At 41.2% G+C, this 24,648-nt stretch overlaps 1 protein-coding gene across 1 annotated transcript in view; it reads left to right on the top strand.

The window, feature by feature from the left end:
• Positions 1-24,648, top strand: part of LOC109044715 (Na(+)/H(+) exchange regulatory cofactor-like protein nrfl-1) — a 70,468-nt gene that overhangs the window by 39,607 nt on the left and 6,213 nt on the right. The window lies entirely within an intron of this gene.

The raw sequence follows: 24,648 nt of genomic DNA, 5'->3' as shown, positions 1-24,648 counted from the left end.
ATACTTATATCCAAGGCAGTACTTTCAGATCGATTTGAAAATATTACGAACAGTCACGTGATCTCTTCATTTTAGTGACGTATTACTGTGCTACTTTGTGATTGGTTCATTTTCTTGGCGCAGCATCGACACGTCAGCTGTTCGCGGCATTGAGCGGAAGGTTTAAGGTTATGTCATGGACCAAGAGAATGAATAAGGACCCCCAACTCCAGTTAGCGGAGACATTAGCGCTGCCTGGCCATAGAATAATAAAGCTTATTATTCTATGGCCTGGCAGTGTTCACGCCATGAATATGGGTCCAGCCAGCGCCGATGTCACCGCCGGCCAGGGGTCCGGATCAAATCACTAACTCACTCTAAGTCGCTCACTGGGACAAGTTACTTGCAGTGTGGATTCGCTCGGGACTCTTCGAGTTGAGCCCTTTCCACACGTTGCAAGTTTTGCTGCAAGTGAGCCGAAAGTGGGAGTCATCACTCATCGATGATCGTGAAATTTGCGTCCCGCCCGCAAATTTCACGATCATCGATGAGTGATGACTCCCACTTTCGGCTCACTTGCAGCAAAACTTGCAACGTGTGGAAAGGGCTCTAAACAAAAGACCGATCGGGAAATAACCCACCCTCTGTCGAGTTGGCCGGCGGTCTTCCTAGGAACTCGCCTGGAGGGTTAATTAGACAGCTGCGCGGATCTAGCATGCCCGAAGAGCGAGTTGGTTTTCCCGTGAAAACTAACTCGCCCGGCAGCCGGTTTTGATTTTCGTGTCATCTTCATCTCGCTCCAGGAACAGATCAATTAACCACCTTCAACATATCTTGATCAGGTTCATTGTGAGCGAGTTGTTTGAGGCAAAATTAATTCGCTCAGCACCTTATTTCGGAAGATTTATGTTCAAAACGGCAACGCTGTCCCTCGACCGTCGGCAGTCCCGCTACGGCCTCCTGTTGTGGGAGTGCGGCACAGGCAAGACAAAGCCTCAAGGGTGTCGAGGGGCAAGACGAGGAATAAACATTTTGTCATTCATTACTTTTACTTTTCCTGATCATCCTATCTTTTTCCTATTTCGCTGTTCGCTGATCGCATGAATCCATGGCCATCTTGCGTTGCCCGCAGCGCCGCGAGGCCCGAGCCACGTTCACGCATCACGCCACGTCTCGATCTATCATTTTCCATTTCCACTTGGCAGCTACCCTTATACCGAAATTGGACTACATTTTGCAATTCGAAACTATAAATTCTAACGCGGTTTAAAAACGACGTACGTGCCATTAGTTTCCCTGTGCACATAAGTGTTTTTCCAGTTCAGCCAGAATTTATAGTTCCAAATTGCAAAATGCAGTCCAATTACTCTACCATCTCCTCCTTCTTTCCTTACTCCGTGACTGCCTCAATTTCTTTAATAATTCAACCGTATTTTTCATTAATTTATTTTTAGTTATATTAACCTATTACCGTTGAGAAAAAAAAAATCACTAAGAAATGGCCCAAGCTGTATGCAAGAAGGTGGAGAAATGGTGCTGGGTCATACTATTTCGCGGGGGGGGAAAAGCCAAGAAATTTCAAAAAATTTCAATTAGAGTCTAATTTCTTGTTTCGTTTCGGTACGTAAATTCGCCTCTAGCGGCCTGATACGACGTAATTTATGAAAGATTTAACATCATGGTAAAATATCACATGAAATTTTTCAGAAAGAACAATTTTCTAAATAATGCCAGTTTAATTTAAAGTATAGAAAGTATTTCAATAGATTAAATGATAGGAAATATTTCAATTTAAAAACCTGAATCGTCGGGAATTTTCAACATTAAATTTTAAGAAATACTCTAAATGCATTTAATTTTAATATGCATTATCTTACCATCCTGATCGAATGCGATAAGCACACCGTCAAAATGTGCACCATACCAGCACAATTTGCCAAGAATAAATCCAGACTATTCAATACCCATTGTTGCGAAGAGATTTTTTAATGTTACCACGAAAATGCGGCCAAAGAACGCATAACAAATTTCCCATCTCTTTAAGAGATCACGGGTAGGGGCAAGAAGTGGTTGGTGAGGAGGGGGATGGAGTGGGAGTGCATATAGATTAACAAACTAAAAACTAAACGTATTCTTGAGTCAAAAAAGAATGCTACAGCTGAAACATGTGATGCTCTGTCTGGAACGTTGCAAATAGCTGCTTTTCTTGGGTGTATTTTTCTTAAAAATAAAAAAAAATAAAAAAAAAAACCTTTCATGTTTCGTTCCATTCCGTTTCAGTCTTTACGTGAAGTTTGAAATAAATGACGATTTTTTATTCGATTCTTATTGGTCCAATCGCTCCCGGCTAGAGGGAGATTGGACAAATGAGAGTCGGGTAATGGTATGAAAATATTTTCATTTTTTTGGTGGTTCTTTTGTCGAAGCGGGCCTACGAGAGCGCGAACCACCCTCTGGGGGTTGTGCCGCATAGCGGCCAGGGGGCATAGCCCCTAGTTTCTACGAAGAATTCATAATGATGGGATTAATGCGCATAGATTAGGTATCAAGTAATAAAAAAAATTCCGCTCATGGCATACAAGGTAAAACTAATATCGAATAAATTCATATCAGGCATTTGAACTGCCTCCTTTGAACCTACCCTAGATTCAGTATTTGCAGAAAATGTAAATTCAGAACAAGGGACACATTCTGTCTCAAAATTCACTGTATTCCTGGCTACTTATCCAGTGCGTGCAGCACACACAAAATCTTATTTATGGCTCACTGAATGCGAGCGAAATAAAATAGTAAGTTTAATACATCGTCCTTATTGCTGCGTGACAGAAAACAGAAAAATACTCTTCTTTAAAAAATTTTTATTCAGATAAATTAAGGAAAGATGTTTTGTTGATGCAGAAAAGTATGCGTTCCAAATTTAGCTGAAAGACAGCTGTAGATACCGACATTATTCTGCGACAAAAATCCCAGCGATAACATCCCGTGTTCAAAATTCCGCGTGATAATATCCAACTGTAAAAAATCCCATGTGACAAAATCCCGCAATGCTGAGAAGCTGAGATCTCGCGCTAAAAAATCCCGTGCGACAGAATTCCGCAACGCTTAAACGCCGCACGGAAATTGAATTAGGTTTAAAAAAACGAAGTTTATCATAAGAAATAAAAAAGAATAAGAATTTCATGTTCCGGCAGTTATGTGTGCGCGACATTCAATCATGGCCGTGTTGATAAGCTTGTTCGCGATTTTAAATGTATCTCGTTGGTTGTTGAGTAGCTTCACTGACAAAAGAGATTAACTTCACATCAAGATGGTTCCCGATTTTGGTAAATTGGCAAGCTTTCCGCGGCTCACATGGAAGTAAAGTCGGGCACGGTAAACTCCTAGACTTTACCATACAAATTCCTAGATCGCTGCTTCATGAAAAGAAACGAGTCTACTAAAGAGACTAAAATGACGGACTTTAAGAACAAGAAGCAAAAGTGCAATTTTGGCAGAAGTACAGGTATTAATGATTTCAATTCAAACTATACTTCATACACATTCTTGGAATAGTTCGCTCTCAAAACCCAATTTTTACGCACCAAAAAGTCCAATAAACTTTCTCTCAGCCATTAGGATTCATGTAATATTGAAACTTCAATCTTGTCTTTCTATAGCAAAAACTGCGCCTTGTCCTCCAAGCACATTAAGTGTTGTAAGCCACTAGATGCATCCAAGCACCATTATTTCCAAAAGAACCGAGCCAACACTGCGGTTTACACGAGCTTAAGGCGTGGGTCTGCAAGTCCATCCTAAAAAAGAATCAGACAAGAACTTGAAAAAAGAGGAAAGAACAAGTATCAACACAGCCGAAGGTGGGAGACCGATGTGTTCAGGCCTATTTTTTAACCTTCTTTTCCGAATCTGAGCGACACCTCATTGACAGCACATAGCAGAGCATTACGAGCTCACACTTCGCGTCATCGCGCCTTCAATTTGTCAGATGCAGCACGGACGTCCATCAAATACGAATAGTTGTATCTCTGCGCCGTCGTAAACGCGCATTCTTTCCCTCGCTTTATTTCCATATTGTGTTTGTTTGCGTCTATCTTATTCGTAATGGTGCTTCAAGCACTACGTGAGTAACAAAGCCGAAGGTAGGAGAGATGTGTGGGCCTCTTTTTGGCTTTTCTTTCGAATCCGAACAACACTTCATTGACAGCATATGTATAGCAGAGCATTGAGAACTCACGCTTCGCGTCATCGCGCCTTCAATTTTTCAGATGCAGCACGGGTGTCCATCAAGTACGAATAGTTGTATCTCTGCGCCGTCATTTCCCTCGCTTTATTTCCATATTGTGTTCGTTTGCGTTTGTCTTATTCGTAGTGGAGCTTCAAAATAGTAGCGTAGAGCAGAGTATTGCGAGTTCACGACTCACGTCATCGCGTTTTACATTTTTCATACGCAATGTGGACATCCATCTTGCGCGAATAATTGTATCGCGTTTACATTTTAGATGTCTCTTATTTTTGAGTTTCGAGATAAATTAAGGTTATGTTTGCCTGAGATATGCTATGGTATGTCCAAATCAATAGTCATTTTGAAAAGAAAGAAATATGTTTAAAGGTCTCTCAAGAGGTCTACAGAGGGTGCGTATGTCTAAAAATCGAACAGATCTTCGCTTCTAAGGGAGTTACACAGAGCGAATGAAAGAGGGGGATGATAAAGCGCCTGTATGTCGAAAAAAAGGTGAACATTTCACAGAAAAGTATTTATGTTTCAGAAAGTAGTTCTTGGACCTCTGTTCACCACTATCTGAAAAAAATGATTGTGTTTGAACAGGATTTTTTCCTACCACTGATATAGGATTGTGTCGGCCGGGATTTCTCTGCCGTGGGATTTCGTCCTGAAGATTGCGTTCTGCGGGATTTTAGCAGCGGGATTTCGTCGGTGAACCGGCAATTTTTAATCTAGCATATTTAAGGAGACAGTCAAATGCTGTGGGGGGGGGGGGTGTACGATTGACACAGAGGAATACTAATTTACATATTGATAAACAAGAAAGCAATGTACTAACACAGTGGAATGATATCACCCCAAGATACGAGGAGCTTACAAAAAATAAGTTTCCCTGCTTTTTTCACCGATTCGAAACGTTATAAGAAAAAACTCTACGTGCCATCGGGAAGGCCATACTCTCATTTTACGCACAGTAAAAAGATTTAGGAATTTTCGCCACCATTCGCGAGATAACTCAAAATTTTCGGGAGTATTCTGGAACATTCCGCGCCAGCTTCTGAAGAGAGATTCAGGAAGCAAATGAATGATTTAAATAATTCGGCGATACTTCCTTTTTTTCCTTTTTTTCTTTTTTTCTTTTTTTTTACAGCATAAGTTTTGCCAGACATAATAAGTAGAGGCGACTCTACTACTATAATATTCGGGCAAATTTTTCATAGGGAGAAATATAGTGAGAGGTAATGTTTATTTTTTTCTAATTTTTATTTTCTTAAATGAACGTAATTGGATACTTTTGTTGGAGATCTTTATAGGCTTGATGGGGTCACTGCCGCTCCTAGTAATAAACCTGAATAAAGTCGAAATTTTACCGAAGGGTAAATAAATAAGTGACCTCGAAATAGCCCAACTCAAGGGCCGTAAGGTAGGGTGGGACTTATTTTTTTAAATCGACAAAACCAAATGTTGCACGGTCTTAAATGGTTCTATGTGATAAAAAAAACACGGTAGCCAAGAGGATTTTGAGAAAAAAATTTTTTAACCGGCGCGCACAGGGCCTAAACATCGAGATTTTTTTGGTTTTTTAGGCATTTTCGCCGTATATTTTTGATATTTTTGCCAGCAACACAGATTTGACGCTAGATGTCCAAAAATTGGTAAAAACCTAGCACATACCTTGCAAATTAAGGGAAAATTTTTGTTTTTCTCCTAGGTCACTTTCACTTCGCTTGGTAATGCCGAAACTCCCCGCTCGGCAGCTCTAAAAATCGAAATTTCGCCGTTTTTTAACGTATAATGAACTTTTTGAGCAACCTCTAATGGTAGTAAAAATCCGAAAATTTGTGGAAAGCAAGTCCATACCATCAGTATGGAAGGGCAAATGTCAGAAAACTCCTAGGTCTTTCATTTTCTGCCAAGCTATGCATACAATGTTGGAAAACCCGTCAAAAATAGCTCAATTTTGACCGTTTTTTCGCGTTCGAAAATTTATTGGACGCCCTGTAATGACATTGAAGGTCCGAAATTTTGTGGAAAGTAAGTTCATACCATTTGTATGGAATGAACATTTTACTTGGTTCCTCCGTCTTATATTCTTCGCCCTGCGATACCCGAAATTGCAGCGAAAACGTCAAAAATACCTCAAATTGGCCGTTTTTGGAGAATTTTTTTGAACACCTTGCAGTGGCAGTGGAGGTCCGAAAATTTGTACAAAGTAAGTTCATACCATCCGCAAGGAATAAAAAAATCTACTTGGTTCCTATGTCTTACATTCCTCGTTGTGCGGTGCCCGCAATCACTTCGAAAACGTCAAAAAATACCTCAATTCGGCCGTTTCTTCAATGGCGAAATTTATTAGACACCCTGTAATGACTCTGGAGGTTCGAAAATTAGGGGAAAGCAAGTCCGTACCACTTGTATGGAAGGGCAAATTTCAAAAGATCCATAGATGTTTGATTGTTTGTCGCACGGTGTCTTCAGATACACAAATAAGTGAAAAATACCTCCATTTTGACCGGTCTTTCGCCATCAAAACTTCATACACACCCTGTGATGACACTGGAGGTCGAAAACTTTGCTGAAAGTAAGTTCATTCCATCTTCATGCAATAAAAAATTCTGCTTCGCTCCTATGTTAGGAATTCCTCGTTGTGCGGTGCCCGCAATCGTATCGGAAACGTCAAGTGTACCCGAATTCGGCCAATAAATTTTCGAACGCGAAAAAAAACGGTCAAAATTGAGCTATTTTTGACGGGTTTTCCAACATTGTATGCATAGCTTGGCAGAAAATGAAAGACCTAGGAGTTTTCCGACATTTGCCCTTCCATACTGATGGTATGAACTTGCTTTCCACAAATTTTCGGATTTTTACTACCATTATAGGTTGCTCAAAAAGTTCATTATACGTTAAAAAACGGGCGAAATTTCGATTTTTAGAGCTGCCGAGCGGAGAGTTTCGGCATTACCAAGCGAAGTGAAAGTGACCTAGGAGAAAAACAAAAATTTTCCCTTAATTTGCAAGGTATGTGCTAGGTTTTTACCAATTTTTGGACATCTAGCGTCAAATCTGTGTTGCTGGCAAAAATATCAAAAATATACGGCGAAAATGCTTAAAAAACCAAAAAAATCTCGATGTTTAGGCCTTGTGCGCGCCGGGTTAAAAATTTTTTTTCTCAAAATCCTCTTGGCTAGCGTGTTTTTTTTATCACATAGAACCATTTAAGACCGTGCAACATTTGGTTTTGTCGATTTAAAAAAATAAGTCCCACCCTACCGTAAGGCTCATGAGGTCAAGAATTTAGACCTTTCCAGCAGGCCTCGTTCAAATGTTCCAAAGAACCGGTAAACTACAACTCCCCGTTGACCGTTTTTTAAGTGGTGTCCTTATTTGATCGTACCGGGAGTCCGAGATTGCTGATTGAATAAAGAGGCTCTGAATACAGAATCAGCCGCATGAAAATGAAACAGACCGCGTGGGTAATAGTAATAGGGAACATGAATGAATCAAGTGAAAGAGAAAGTAGTATGAACCGTTGTTTACAGTGGAAAAGCCGAAAATGCGAGGCCGATGTGCCGATGTGGTACGGACGGCGACCGACTTCCGAGGAAACATCCCAACAGGAGCGGCGGTGGAGGAGGGACGCGCTGTTGCCATTACGTGCGCATTTAATCGCGTTTTCGAGGGTCGGCGAGCGAATTGATCTTGGCTCAATTAACTCGTTCGGGAACTTGATCTGTACCTAGAGCGAGATCGAAAGACAACTAGAACTTGTCACGATCGATTTACAAAAGACCCACCCAAAACGATCGAATTCTGAACGAGTGCAGGTAGGCTAATGACACATACAATTCGAACGGGGCAAAACAAAAGACGGGACCTGCTCGGCTCCTCGCTCGCCGGTTAATCACCGAAGGCATACATTTCGGAAATAATTCCGCGAAAGGTACCTGACGGCACTCTAACTTGCTCTACCTCGGGCTGCGCAAGTTAAATAACGGCCGTTTTTCCCGCTCATGCTAACTCGCTCCGGACCCCTGCCGCCGGCCGGCCGCGGCCGGTCCCTCTCTTCCCCGCGACCCGCGCTTCCCCTACCCACTATGAACTCCTCTTCACGCGGCCCGCTCCCCCGCGACCTGCGCGCCCTACCTCGCGGCGTCGCGACACCGCTGTCCGCTAGATCGCGTTGACGCACCAGCTTTAGAGGTTCCGCCGCTCTTTCCGTCGTCTGATTTACAGTGCATGCTTTTTGTTTCCATTCACCGTCAACTGAAATTCATCACAAAGTGCATGTGGGTAGTTTCAGTTTATCGCGGTCGATCTGAAGTTTTGAAGGGTTTTGCGGTTAAAGGTTCCCACAATAAATTCCATCTACGATAGTCTTCGGGTACGTAAGTTGGTAGTAATATGCTTTGTCAAAGAAGCGCCCTCCATCGCTTGGGCGTTGGAACTGCTTGTTTCAATTATTCTGACAGCGTATATGCGTCGAACATCTCCCTACTCAACTTGTCGATATGCGTAGCAAAAATCGAGCACTCCTTTCGCTTGTGTGTAGCCCTGCCTTGTGAAAAAGACGGCGTAGGCGCTTTGTGACGTTGCCAAAGTTACTCCGATGAAACACGATTTCTTTCTTTGGATTTTTTAGAAAAGCTGATTAGTAATTAAATTCATCGCATAGCGTCAAGAACCGGAAAATTCCAGGAATTATCAGGAAACGAAAATTGTCTCCGAAAATTTGAGAATCCTACAGAGAATTTGTGTCGAAAACTGGGAATATCATCCGTTTCTACTTCGAGAACATCGAGTTCTTGTGTGTTCATCATGAGTTATCTTCAATATGTGACGAAGTCTGTGAAAATGAACTTAACCCATCAAAAATTCAAAATTGAGACATTGGTACATTAAGGTCCTTTTTTCACAGATCCTGTCACATATTTTCCTTTCTTCGGATGGAACTCGACAACGCAATTTTGGGGACGCGCACAGGAAAACAGACCAATAAAAAGACCCTAAATATTTTCTATTGGTCTGTTAAAACTTATAAATTCACATGCGCGTAAAATTTTAACCTTGAAATTTCATTTTAACCTAATTATAGCAAGGTGGAAAAATGGTGCTGGGTCCACTCCATTTCGCGGGGAAATCAATTAGAGTTGAAAAAATTTATCTTCGACTCTAATTATTTGTGGAACTTCTTGCCTTTGATTTTCCCGCGAAATGGTGTGGACCCAGCACCATTTCTCCACCTTGTTACATATAGTATTCGAGCCCTCTTCTTAGTGGTTTTTTTTCGCCTAATGGACCACTAGCCAAGGTACGAATTTAAGCAGTCTGATACATGTTTCTTGACTAAAATTTTACGCAGAACAAGATTCGCGCAACGAAAATTACTGAAACCAACTCCTAAGTAAGATATTAACGTTTTTATTTCACATTGGTTACGAGGAATTTGAACTGCCCGCTCACAAGAAACTCAAAGCTCTACGTGAGTCAAATCGCGCACTACAACGGTTTCAGCAAGCTTCTCAATCCAACAATGTTCATTTCCCACCCTGTGTTGTTCAAACTATAGGCAATTTGCTACAGCTGAGCCAAAGCGTCAAGATTGAAGTTGCCAAATTTTTATATCGCAGAGAGTGTCATGATAACGTTTAGCGCGCGATGTGAATCACGTAGAACATTGAGTTTTCATGAGCGGGTGGTTTGAATTCACGCACCAAGAATCATTTAATATCCTCGTAAGGAGTTGATTTCGGTAATCTTCGTTGTGCGCATCGTGTTCTACAAGAAATTTTGGTGAAGAAACATGAATCAGAATGCTGATATTCGTACCTTGTCTAGTGGTCTATTATAGCCTAGTTTAAAATGTAATAATTTTACGCGCAAGTGAGTTTTTAAGCTGTTGAGTATTTTTTATTGAAATTCGACAACGTTAGAATGTTGAGGCAGCGTCCTGCTTTAAGCACGGTCGTGGAGAGCGGGCGTTCGGTTCGGTTCGGTTCGCAAGTCGCGACGAATCGGTGACGAATCGAAAGAAAAGTAGGTGATCCGGGTGCTTGTGCCATTAGCGAGCGACTTATTCGCGCGAACGATGAGCCTCGCCCGTCTACTGGCATCGCCGTGTCACATTCAAATTGACACGTTAACACCGTTTTCCATCGCTTCCCCCCACCTCCTCCCCCCCCCCCCCCCCCGCCGAGCAGTCGCGGGAGCCCAATGCCAGACATTGACATTGGTGGAGCTGGGCATGAAAACTCGGCGTGCAGATTAGGCATGCCCCCCCCCCCCCCCCCCCTCCTGCATCCCACGGTTAAGAGTGTATCGACGGTGAAACTACCAAACCACGTATCTCGTTTGCGGTGTTTAAAAATCTACGCTCGCATTTTATTTTTTTGAAGTAGACCAAATCGATATCATTCCTTGAAATTTTCACAGAATTTTCTCCGCACGAAGAGGAAAAATCGCAGAAATTTTCAAGACTGGACGTTAAGTAGTTTTTCATTTAAAAAATAAAGTGCGACAGGAAGTCTGCGACGTCGCAAACCGAGATACGTGGTTTGGTAGTTTCACCGTCGGTATGCCTTGAGAAAAACGCCATACTATACCCAGAGACAAGAGACCCTCCACTAGTATCTTGGCCAGGGAAACGTCGAGGAATTTCATTTCCTAAATTCCACCTTGTTTGTTTATAAACGGCCGTAAGGGCGACTTGAAGCCTGAAAACTCGTTGACCAATCAAAAAGCGGCACAGTTTTCCTGTAGTAAAAAGGTACGAATAATCATACTCTGTCTATAAAGTTACTCCAGGGTTTCCTACATCCTCTTTCGATAGAGCCCACCTTTCATAAAGCCTGCATGCACCCAGTTTGGTCACTAATTAGAATTCTTTTCAGCTGTCACAAACATGTACGTTTCCGTATTTTCATCTAGAAGTTTCAAACTTATCGTTCCGTTTATTGTTTTCAGCCGATGGTCAATGTTTTCTTCTTCTTGACACTTCAGACTATTTCCAGATATCATTGTTTGGTTGGAGGCACGAGAGAATATTAAGTAGGGTCTTAATCCGCACTCTGGCTAAATTTTTCCATTAAAATGATACTTGAATCAGTTCGTCACAAAAGGGCATAACTACAAATCAGAGATGAGCCCGGAGCATCATTGATTTATATGGACAACAGAGTTCATCGCCCAGAGTGTAGTTACGACAAGTCGCTTGACATAAACGTTTCACGAGTATTTGAAAAAATTAAGCCGAGTGTTTCAGTTCTGAAAGAATTGAGATCATTCATTCGTTGCACTGCCAGCTCATGTCGTTATCGTTATACCTTGAAAACATAAATTAATTTTTAAGTGCTAATGGATTAATTGGTGACAAAATCACGATGAATGAGTATAATTAAGACTCTAAATTGCGCGGATTCGTCTAGCACCTCGATGTGGTTTACTTTATAGGCCTATCAAACTTGCATTAATCTTCCCGAAAGACATTTATACACACCCATTCCTTCTAATGATTCATACGGTATTTAAATTGAATTTTTCAGCAAAAAAAAGGGGGGAAAGAGACAAAAAGAACAAAAATGACATTCAAAGAGAAATAAGAGTATATACAGGATTTATGTCGCGTGGTTTTTTCTGTTATAGGGCGAAGTAAGTGAGATATTTCCGCGGGAAGAGTCACGGCAATATTTTACTTTGGTTTGGAAAATTCGGCAAAATCGGGCAAATTTTTTTCCTTCCAAAATTGTCCTGGAACTATTTCTAAAACTAACATTATCGCAATTAAACAAACCGTATAGGGCATCAAGAAAATGAGATGAGTAAAAAATGACCACAAGTACGGCCCTAAACATTCGATGTTGGGCTACCACACTCCATTGAGACTCCTGCGTGACGCACAATGGATCGAGCCAATAGGCGAGGCCGGACAACATTTGGAAAGTTTTAACGCTGATAACTTCGTGTATACAAAACTCCGAGGTCCTAAAAGTGGTTCCGTTGGTTTTCTCGTAAAATTTGCTCCTGGAAACACCCTTGGAAAAAAAAATACATTGGATCTAGAGTCCAGACTCTTAAAAATTTCGACAAGAAAAAATACACTTGATTCAATCGGATTTTTGCTTAAATCAAGAACCAAGCCTCTTAATTTGAGCGATTTCCTTATGATTTAAGCAAAAATCTGATTGAATCAAGAGTATTTTTTCTTGTCAACCTTTTCAAGAGTCTGGACTTTAGATCCAATGTGTTTTTTTTTTTTCCAGTGCCCCTTAAAGTTAAAAAATAGTGTATCTCCTCCGGAGAATACACTAAAATGTGACGAGATAAACATCAACACTGAAAAAAACAATATGCTGTTTTAGCATCTATGATGTCGAAAATGTGTCTGGTGATCCTAACATGCTGCCTTGATTGCCCACGCAGTTGAATTTGCATTCACAGCATGTTTAACAGTGAGGGCAGTAAAGGCAGCATCTTGGGATCACCAGACGCATTTTCGACATCCTAGATGCTAAAACAGCATATTATTTTTTTCGGTGAAAATTTGAAGTTTTAGTAAAAAATCTCATGTCCGACCTCTCTCATTGACTCCATCCTCTGTGCGACGTCTCATTAAGAGGCGCTTGGCGGGGGCTTTATGCGTTGAGTGTTGACCCAGCGGGGCGGTCTTTCATTAGAGAAGCCCATTTTGCCAAATCGTGCGCTTTTTCCCCGAATCCTAAGGGAAAATCCGTGCTTTTGCACGTCGACGCGGCAACCCTGGCAACTTTTCGCCGCGCAATTTTGCTTTCATCGACTCCGGGCGCATATCATCGTCGCTAATTTCTCGGCTCCATTACACGTAGAGACAAAATGATCGCACCTCCGCAGCAACATGCGCGACGATCCATTCGTGGATCGATGGATCGATGAATCGGTTAAAGTGCTGGTTAAACCTGTGGGAAAAATCGATTATTGATCATCGATTATTAACGCCTCGCCGTTTAATCCACGCATGAATGAGCACCGAGACAAGAACTCACTTAAGGTGGATCTATTGAGCTGAGTTAGGCGTATGGTGTCTAATCACACCTGCAAAAACAGGAAAATACCGGTATTCGCGATGGAAAAAATTTGGTTCGTATCGAACTTTAAAGGTTTTCGGTTCAGATTACCAAAGTTGTCATATACGTATATATTTCACTACAAAAATCAGGGTTGCCGCAGTCAGGGAATACCGGAAAAACCGGGAAATTTCAGAGAATTTTAAAGAGTCAGGGAAAACCGGGAAATGTCGGGGAACATGGCGAAAATGTCAGCGACAATTTGTAAAATCACCTTCATTTGCTGTCTAGAACAGGTTTGAGGTTTCAAACGACTTTTGCCTTAAAACTATTTTCAAGCATGCCTTCTTAACCATCCGTCACATCTTCAATAATTGTCAGGGATTTTCACTAAAATGTGCCAGGGAAATCAGGGAAATGTCAGGGAATTTCACTTTCTAAATTCTGTGGCAACCCTGTCCTTAGCACGGCGGTGTTGGACACGTCCAGTTGTTATCCGTGGCCAGTTGGCCACCCTGATACCATTGAACCCGGGAAAGTAACCTAGCGAGCTGACCTAGGTCCAGAACCCTACTTTTCATACTCTTAACCGCGCACCGAACGCGGGGTCCGCTCATCAAGTAGCAGTTGGCAGAATTTCATATATGAATCCATGTAATTTCTCTCGAGCCCTATAATTTACGAGCGGACCCCTTCTACCCGTGACGGTCCGGTCGCGGTTCATACTCTCCGCCGCGCACAGAACGCGGGGTCCGCTCATCGAGTAGCGGTTGGCAGAATTTCCCATAAGAATCCATGTAATTTCTATCGAGCCCTATGATTAACGAGCAGACCCCTTCTCCAGTCGGGGGCAGTCCAGATTTCGGGCCGATTCGACAACGGCCGGCTCGTTAGCGCCAGTCTTTAAATGCAAATAAAGCGACGCCGCGCAGTGGCCGCGGACAGGCGTCGCGGCGCGCGTGACGCGTATGATGACGTCATCGCCGCCAACGTTGCCAGAACAACGGGTAGGCGTGAGGATGTATAGTATAGGCATTCGAACGTTGTCAAATTTCATTTTATGTAATCGTAGTTTCGAAACCGAAAAATCATGATTTTTTTTCATTTTTAGGTGCACAGAAAAGAAAATTGATCCCTAGGTACATAACAGCGGAAAAAAATCGCTTGGATCTAGAGTCCAAACTCTTTATAACATTGACAAGAAAAATTACTCTTGACTCAATCGGATTTTTCCTTGAATCGAAGAGCCGAGCCTCCTGATTTAAGCAAAAGTCCTATTGAATCAAGAGTATTTTTTCGTGTCAATGTTTTTAAGAGTCTGGACTCCAGATCCAAACGACTTTTTTTTCCAGTGAAATGTTTTCGGTTCAGTTGATCGAACTTTTCAGTCGTAGAAACTAGACTTCGATTTAGGTGTTATAACCGAAGTCTTTGGTAGAGGATACGAGTTTGGCGTGCGCGGGAAAAACCTCGCTTAAAAATACCGAACTCAAGTGCAAATGAAATACCAAAGATTTCAGTCCAGATAACCAAAGTTCGGCTGAGATATCTGAAATCTTCGGAGATGTATACGAATTTTTTTACGGCTGAAAAAATTTCAGTCACCGGAACCGATAACTAAAGTTCGATTCGTATGATCGGAAACTTCAGTGTTCCATATTAACCGAAATCATTCACTACGTTCGTGAACTGATAAAATTTTGTGACGAGGACCACTGATATGTTATTGTTGCTGAGATTGTGCGACTTTTTCGCACATTTAAATTAATCTAAAGAAGAACCGCAAATGAATTTTAAAGGATAATTTTCATTCTTCAGTAAAAATTGTTGGATGTAGAAGTAGTAAGTCAGTAAAAAAATAGAAGTTGTAATACTGACAGCTTTTCTTTGTGATTATAGTCCAAGTGAGGTATCTATTTAGCCTCGGCTATCAGAAAAAAGTTTGATCGTTGAAAGCATTCACTTCAGGGCCGTAAGGATCAAAGTTTGGTTCTTTCAACTGCACACTTGTTTTCATCGCGTATCTCAAATTTCAATTGAATTTTCCAATGATCAACAGGAAAAATTCGCAAGAAAATTTCCATTTTTTGGGATAAATTTGGCAATGTCGACATGCTCGTTGCTCATACGTCACTTTTCTTCAGGACGATAGAATGGGTGTAGCTAGAGCTACGCACAACGCAACGACCGCAGTGTGTTATCAGTAGCACGCAGTGCGCTTCACCGGCGCCTGAACAATGGTTTTATTCTTATTCTTCTTTTTTCCGCGATGAAGTTATTTTATTTCAAAGCGCCGGAAAATACCATGATGTCATAATTTGTGAGCCGATCCGGGAAAAGGAAGTGGGTTTTCTGGAGTATGATTCAGGATTTCGGACGTAATTCTTATTCACGTGAGAAAATATCTCTCGGCTCAGATTCTCGCTCTGGGCATTCGTCGAAGAATATGTCTAGTGGCGTGGCGTACTTTGCGATATATCGATTGTTATGCCATTTAAACATATGGAAAAGGATCGATAAACAGGGTGTTCGCAGCGAACGCCTTACTAATCGATTCCTTACCATAGGTTTAAATGGCATAACAATCGATTTATCGCAATTCACGCCGCGCCACTGATTATGTCGCTGGTTTTTTGTGTGTCTTGTACCGTCATTTTCCCCATGAAACAACTTAACTTTCAATATTGTCTAATTCTTTCTCGCGAATTGCATTTTTCTCAGGAGAATCTTTGGCATTTATGACTAAAAATCCTACCGATTTTTCTTCCGATCACATACACTAATCGGACATATTTCTTAAAAAAAATTTACAAGTACATTTATGTAAAAAATCGAATTGTTTAAGTCAATTTTGCAACCTTGGAATGGAGTTACGTTCTTAAGTGATGGACACGACAAAATGTGCCTGTCTTTCAGCTCGAGAATAAATCTTAATCGCACTGAAAAAAACACTCCGGCTATGGAACCCTGGTAAAAATCGGCAGTAGAATCTGTGTTCCAAAATATCATAGACCTAAAGCCAGCTGTAAGATTTCCAATACTTTCTATAGCCGGCTACACAATTTCTTATAGCCTTTTATAGCCGATGGCGATTAAGCAACAGCCAGGCGATATAGTGTATGCTAAACGTTACTAATTACGGATGCTAGGACTTAGTGAGGTTTTGGACTACTGCTCTCTTTTTAGGCCGTAGTATCTTGACTTATTTTGCAAGGAAAGCTCCGTACTTTTGATGGATGCCTGCCATTCCTAATATATTAGAGCGCCTTCAGTTTCGTATGATACTGTGCAATACCTCTGGTGTGAGATAGTTGCCTCAAGCGCCGTGACATGCTGCGGCGCGGCAGGCGAGCAGCCAGCGCGAAACGCGCATTGGCGGGGCGCCTACAAACCTAACAGGGATACTTCACGCGTTGCGCAATGCGTGAAGTATCCCTGTTAGGTTTGCAGGCGCCGCGCCAGTGCGTCGCCGCTCCGCTTTGTGTTAGGCTCTAATATTTAATCTGGCAGAGTCAGCGTTATTCAACTCATGATTTTGAAATGTTTGCACATCCTGAATTGATTATTCTCATTTTAATTGATGAAAAAAATGTGTATTAAAGGAAAGTATAATGTGTGTTTTGTAAATATTAAAGTGGTCCCGTATCAACTTTATGATTTCCAAAGCACACGAATTTCTACACAATTTCTTATAGCCCCTTATAATAGATGGCGAAAAAGCAACAGCCAGGCGATAAAGTGTAAAGCCCGGCGATAGGAACTATAACCTTGCTGCATAATTTTTTATCGCTTCGTATAGCCCGGCCGTATGATTTTCTCCGCATTCTACAGCCAGCTATATGATTTTCTGTAGCCTTCCTTAGCCGGCTATAAGAATTCCCATGGTATTTTGAAACGCAGCTCATATCGCCAATTTTTACCAGGGAAGCCGTACTTACTTACGGGCTATATAGACATTCCGGGCTCAGAGACCAAAAGTTCCGGGCTCAGATACACTGGAAAAAAAAACACATTGGATCCAGAGTCCAGACTCTTGAAAACATTGACAAGAAAAAATACTCCTGATTCAATCAGATTTTTGCTGAACTCAAAAGGAAATCCGTTCAAATTAAGAGGCTTGGTTCTTGATTTAAGCTAAAATCCGATTGAATCAAGAGTAGTTTTTCTTGTCGATGTTTTTAAGAGTCCGGAGTCTAGATCCAATGTGTTTTTTTTCCAGTGTACGAAAATTTCCGGGCGCAGCACCCGGAGCAGTCAAAACTACGGCTCCAGCACCCGGAACTTTCGGCCTCCGAGCCCGGAACGGACGGTGCGTCCATTAATTTGTTCTCAGTGCGGATATGAATAGAGTTACCGGGTCTGAATCCGCAACATGACAACGTCGCTAGATTTTCATACTGCAATCCGCGGTAGTTGCGTGGATTGTTTTTACAGATGCAGTTGCAGAGTTGCTTTGATTTGTGACCGGTTGGACTCGCGTCGCAAGCATCCTTGTTTTCGTTTACCTGATGACGAGGCGGACGATGTTAACTCATCGCGTAGACCAGCCGAGAAGACCGCCGCGCCGTACCTAGGAAAAACGCCGTATGAACATTCGAATGTTGCCACATTTCCCCTGTTGAAAAATTTATTTCGAAAGAAAATTAGGCACATTCAACCTGGAAATTGTCAAATATTTCAGATTAAATGGAGATGTTGCATGTGTGAGGGATTTGCGATTTGACCGTTGATTCTCATGTAAAAGTTCGCGAGAAACACGATGGTGCCACTGGTTCTCTCTGAAATCAACTCCCAAGCTCAAGAAGAGCTCTCAAGTTGAGGCCAAAATGGAGGGGATACCCCACGCTATTCTGAGAGTCCACCTCTACATCAAAACAAACTCTCCATGCAAAGATAGGGAGCAAGTACATTAGCAGGGTTGCCGTGTTTTCAGTTTTAGAGTCTCCAAATGAAGTGGCAGCCCTGTCAATGTATTTGCTCCCTATCTTTGCATGGAGAGTTTGTTTTGATGTAGAGGTGGACTCTCAGGGTAGGGTGGAATATCCCCTCCATTTTGTCCTCACTTTGAGAGCTTTTTTGAGCTTGGGAGTTGATTTCAGAGAAAACCAGTGGCACCATCGTGTTTCTCGCGAACTTTTACACAAGAATCAACAGTCAAATCGCAAATTCCTCTCACATGTAACATCTCCATTATGAACAAAATTATCTGGAGAGTCGGAAGGAAAAGACGTACAACTTTCCTAATGAATCTGTGTTTTATGTAAAGAAATTTGGCAACCCCTGAAGGTTCATACGCCGTTTTTCCTTAGCACGGCAGAAGAGGAAAGATGAGAAAAATACTCGCCGCGTGTCGTAACACCCTCTCCGCGGAGATGACCGAGTCATTAATTCAAATCACTCCATGTTAAAATCCGTCTTGTCCACTGTTTCGTAAACCCTGAGCTCTATGAGGAAAACGTTTTTCAGGGTCCATCAGATATTGGACGTATGCGGTTCTCGCATTCATTAAGTCCGACGGAGACATTTACATTTACATTCCGACCGCTCTAAGCTAGACGAGTGCGCGGATATTTCGACGTGGTCTCTGATGATGAAGTGTTCTTACGAGTCTGTGGGGTTTATGTTGTGGAGCAAGTAGGATGGACTTCCTTCTGTTTTGTTCTGTCCGTTGACACCAACCCAATCATGCATAATTGGACGTATTTCTGCCAAACGGAACTATGTGCATTAAGACATGAGCCTTGAGACTCATAAGAATATATGCATGACAGGGCTCACGTCATAATGCACATGGTTCCGTTTGATAGAAATACGTCCAATTGGTCTGGTGTCCTACGACCCGCTTAGATTTGTTTTAATAATGACAACTTTTAGAAGTCGTGAAGATAGCTTCTGGAAGAGTGATTTACTCGGATGTGACGTGCCGAAATCTAGATGGTGTGGATTTCGTCTCGTTTTCGTTGATGTCAGTCTGAATTGGACGTATTTATGCTAAAAGGAACTATGTTACACGCATAATCCCTATGCACACAGTTCCTTTTAGCATAAATACGTCCAATACTAGTCAAAGACTGTCCATACATAGACAGATTTAGTCAGCTGCCTGATTCTGTAACTTTAATTTTGATATCTCTCTATGAGCCAGTTGCCCTAGTCTTAGAATCTTGTTCTGATGGCTTAAGCCTATGGATTAGGAACAACTTGTCACCTTCCGGCCGAAGTATCATAAGTGCCACGCGACGTTTCAAGATTTTTTCCCGCTATTTTATTATTTTATAGAGACATTGTTCAACGAAGCTGCGTCCGAACATTGTACATACTGAATTTTCTTTGTGTTGCCGATAAAATTCAGCCAGAAATTTTCGAACAGATTTAACCAACAATCTCTCTGTAAAGAAATAAAATGGCGGAAGTTTTGAAACGTCGCATGGCGCTCGTGATACTTTGGCCGAAAGATGACGAACTAATAAGATCTGTCCGAACGCCTCATTCTGTTTCCATACGCATCCTCTTTTCTGTTTCTGTCTGAAACCTTCCGTTTCATGTACCCGCTGTAAATTATGTAATACTGGCTCTATTTGCTCCTCCTCGTTTTTCAAAAATGCCGTAAAGTTGAGATTCCTTCGAACGATGAGAAAAAATGCATCGGAGTTAAAACGTGAGAGACAGGCAAGAAGAAGCAGTAGTTTCTCGGTTTATTTATATGCTCGAATTTCGTCACATAATGCACTACTGAACAAACACTCAGATATCCCTTGAAAGCTTGTAAAGGTAGAAAAGAGACTTTTTACCAATATGTAGCTGCTCGCCCTCGTATTCAACTCGATGTCCATTTTTTAGCATGTGGCTGCACCTTCGGTATTGAAACCATACCTCCACACAGAATACAAGTATCGGGTCAAAGTTAAGGGTAATTTTAATTTTTAACTTTGGACACGATAGGTTTAAAGGTGATTTTTGTTTACAAATACATTTCAGAGTTTTTTGACGTTGTTCGTAATCTCTACGCCGTCGGAATAAATCCTCGCTGAGGAGTAACTGCAAGAAACTCATTTTTTAATTCTAAGTATATGTTACAGGGTTGATAAATCAAGGAAAATCTGGACCAAATGTCAGGGAATTTTGACCAACCCTGATTAGTTAGAAAACTTTGCTACAGAGCCTTGAAATTTTTCCTCCGGCCAGAAACATGCATCGTTCAGTTTGAAGAGGCGTCGCGCTTAATAAAAATCTTCGTGAAAAATATTATAATTATTAAAAAAAAAGAAATGAAAAGTCAAAAAATTTTAAATTCTCAGTCGCTGGAGAGCCCGGAAAAAGTCAGTTAGGTAATTTTGAAATCCAAGAAAAATCGCATCTTGTGTCGGGTTTCAACATAGACTGATTCATTTTCTATTGTATTGTATTTTGTATTTTCTATTTGATCCTGGTTTCCTCGCGGCATGGATTAAACAATACGCAGCACCTCCAAATTCTGTACATTCGTTCTTACTTCTCTTCCATCGTTATGCAGGGAAACACCGGCAAGATTGATGAGGGGGGCGGAGCAGACTATATCAACACAGACAATCCAATGCATTCCGCGATCTGAGTCTTCGCGCGATTGTCGGTCATAAAAACAGAGGGTGCGGTCAAAAAAATGTCAAGGATCCGGCTCGTCAGTGCCGCTACTCCATAAAAAAAAACTGTGGAATTTTTCTGTTATCTCCATATAGATCCTATGCATTATCGGACCTACCCTATCAATTACCCTTGCATCGATCCAATAGGTGACGTGGAAGGCAATGAAATAGGAAACGTGATTGTTTCAGTATGCGAAGACCGCGAAAGATGGGTTCCCACAGACCGATGACAATTTGGCAACATGTGAGATAATTTTCAAGAGGTGCATGATCACAGGATTAAAATAGAGTGCTTCAGATACTGACGTTAGATATACCAGGGTGTCTCTGTCTAGTGTCTACAAGCCCTCCCTACAATTCGTCACCTTCCAGCCCAAGCATCACAATAAGTGCTATGTGACGTTTCAAAATTTCCGCCGCCTTTTCATTTTTTTACAGAGAAATTGTTGGTTGGATCTGTTTGAAAATTTCACTGAATTTTATCGGTAACATCAAGAAAATTCAGTGAAATTGTCGGACAGCTTCGTTGAACAATTTCCTGTGAAAAAATAAAATGGCGGCGGAAATCTTGAAAAGTCGCATGGCGCTTGTGATACTTTGGCTCGAAGGTGACGAATTGTCGTTGAGCCTTCAGACATTGCCAAATTTCCTTCGATAAAATATGAACTCACAGGGAAATTTGTGAATTTTATCTTCAAAATTTTCAGAGAATTTTATTCGTGATCACATATAAATCATCTGAAAATGTCAGCAAAAAGTATTCGTAATACTTCTCTCAAATAAATATTTTATTTAAGGAAACTCGACAACTCTCGAATGCCCTGGTAAAAATTTGCAGTAGAATCTGTGTTCCAAAATACCGTAGACCTACAGCCGACTGTAAGATTTCCAATACTTTCTATAGCCGGCTACACAATTTCTTATAGCCTTTTATTCTCGATTTAAGCATCAGCCAGGCGATACAGTGTATGCTAAACGTTACTAATTACGAATGCTAGGACTTGTGATTGCCAAGTTCGTACTGAGTCAATACGAAAGTTAGAAAGAGTTCTATGAAGATTGAAGAGTCATAAGTTGTAGTTAGATCATTCTGTTTTCTGTTGACACCCCTGACAAATGAAATGTCGCAGCATCTCCAAAGCTCCAAAAATTGAGTCGAGAAGAAAGTAGGGTCAAATGAAATGACCTCGATCCAACTATTCTCGAGGATACGCGCTCAGCAATAGCAGAATCCCTCTCACACCATGAGATGATATATCCCTCTCGCTTTTATGGGTGTCAGTGGCGTGACGTGCTTTGCGATGTATCGATTGATCTGTCATTTAAACCTATGACAAAAGATCGATTATCAGGGTGTTCGCAGCGAACGCCTTAATAATCGATTCTTTACCATAGCTTCAAATGGCGAGATATCGATAATCGATCATTCACGCCACGCCACTGATGGGTGTCCTATAAGAGAAACTGGGGTCAACCCTCAGTCCTCAATTTTTAAAGCGCGTTTTCGGTTTTACGTAGTCCATAGTGATATTCTCAGGGCATCCACCAGTCCGGAATTTCCAGTAAGTCCAGAAATATTGCTGATTTTTAAGGGACCGGAAGCACTGAAAAAGTGCAGAAATTTTGCAATAAGGTCCGGAATTTTTTCATTCATACAACGCTCGTTTTTTTAATAAAGCGTAGAAAGAATGCAATCTTTGCGCGTTGTTTCTCATTTGCCGGCAAGATTGCGATTTTGCAGCCAGTTATTCTTCAAGCCACCAATGAAATTTTGTGTCTACGTCATTATTTTTTGTCGCAATTTAAGAGAAAAATTCAAATTAGTGTTTGACATTTTTCGAATTTCACCAAATGGAGGCACTGAAACAGTGTTGAATTTCGATGGGAAAAAATCACTAAAAAATGGCGCCAAATGTCTGAATCAGCCTTTGTACTTATACTCATTAGACCCAAGAAAGAATTTTTGACTATAACTGAAATTTTTTTTTGGAATTTCTTGGCTTTATTTTCCTCGCGAAACGGTGAGGACCCACCACCATTTCTCCACCTTGGTACTGAATTTCTCGGGAATGGGCTGAAAACTACTGTAAAAGTAATAATTTTTGGCCAGCCTGTTTTAGTAGACACCCTGTAATGCTGCTAGAACTGACGAGTGTCAGATTTTCTTTGTTCACTTTTCTTCATATACTGTGGTCTCTCGGGGCAGGGCAGTATGTCGGTTGGCATTTGACAACTTCACTTCCGCGCACGGAATTTTCCCCATCTCATTCTCAGTCGTGCCGTTCGACGAGTGATAAAAATTGACAATCCCGCCTATTGAAGCTCAGGCGATAAACGCATTTATCAGCGGTGATTTGTTCGCGCTCGTGTGCGAAGCCCAACCGTTTTCCTCTCCCGTTTCAAAATCAGGATATATTTTCGCCAATTATGCGACCTGCGCGCGCGTCACAGAATTATGTCCCCACGGTCAAATCGCACCGAGTACAGATCAACCAAGTAATAATGAACTCCGTCCAAACTCAAAGCTTTGAGCTTACTCTGCCGTGCTAAAGAAGAACGCCGTATGAGTATTTAAAATTAGACGTTGCCAAATTTCCTTAGACAAATCACTGATTTTTGGGAATTTTTGTGTATATTTTTCTTCCAATTTTTCAGATAATTTTTTTTTGTAATTGGATGCAAAATGTCTGAAAATTTCAAGGGAAATATTCGCAACTCTCTTCAAAAATGAATATTTTCCAAGATGAAATTTGGCAGCATTCGAATGCTCATACGAGGTTTCCGTACTGCCGTGCTAAGGAAGAACGCCGTATGAACATTCGACAGTTGCCAAATCGCCCCGGATAAAATATGTGTTTTTGAGAAAGATTATACGTATTTTTCCTTGAAATTTTCAAACATTTTAAACAAAATTGTGAACAAAATTGTCTGAAAACAATTGAAGAAAAACATTCACAATTTTCCCAGTAAATTAGGTCTTTATTGAAGGAAATGTGGCAACGTCTGAAGGTTCATACGGCGTTCTTCCTTAGTACGGAAGCGTAGCACGGCAGTATTACTAACGTAGGAATCGTCGTTCATGAGCATCGCGTAGATGTTGTCATTCGTTGACAACAAGGGCGATACTTCTAATTACCACTAATACTCTTGACACAGAAAATTTAATGATTTGAGCTAATTGTGATTGATCACACGTTATTCCCTCAGCATGGCAGTATATAGATATAACGTCACGGTATAACGACATAACGGGCTCAGAGGCCAAAAGTTCCGGATGCTGGAGCCGTAGCTTTGACTGCTCTGGATGCTACACCCGGAACTTTCGGTCTCTCAGCCCGGAACGGATGGTATGTCTATATAGCTCGGAACTTTATTTTTTCAGTGTGATATCACCCCGATGTTACACTGAAAAAAAAAATCTCGGTGTATTTACGAAGAAAAGGGTAAAATTATCAAGAATTCAGGGTTCTATTTAATCCCAGTTTTTTCTTGGTAAAATTACCATTTATGGAATTGGTAATTTTACCGAGAAATCTCGGTAAAAATATTGAATTTTCTCGGTAATTTTACTGAACCTTGGTACAAACGCCAATATTTTTTATCGACTGTGGTAGAATTACCGGGATAAAATGGCAAAGTTGCCGGGAATTGATTACCAATAAAATTGGTATTCTTACCTGAAAAAAAAACAGTAAAAATACCGGTTTTTAGGTAAGCTTACTAGTCTGTCTCGGTAAAATTACCAGTAATTGGTAAAAAAAGTGAGATGGTAAAGGTACCAACGGACCTTGGT

The sequence above is a fragment of the Bemisia tabaci genome, chromosome 10 (genome assembly GCF_918797505.1).
Source record: "Bemisia tabaci chromosome 10, PGI_BMITA_v3".
Classification (NCBI taxonomy): Eukaryota; Metazoa; Arthropoda; class Insecta; order Hemiptera; family Aleyrodidae; genus Bemisia; species Bemisia tabaci.
The sequence above is the reverse complement of the archived record's forward strand: the minus strand, read 5'-3'. Positions and strand labels throughout refer to the sequence as shown.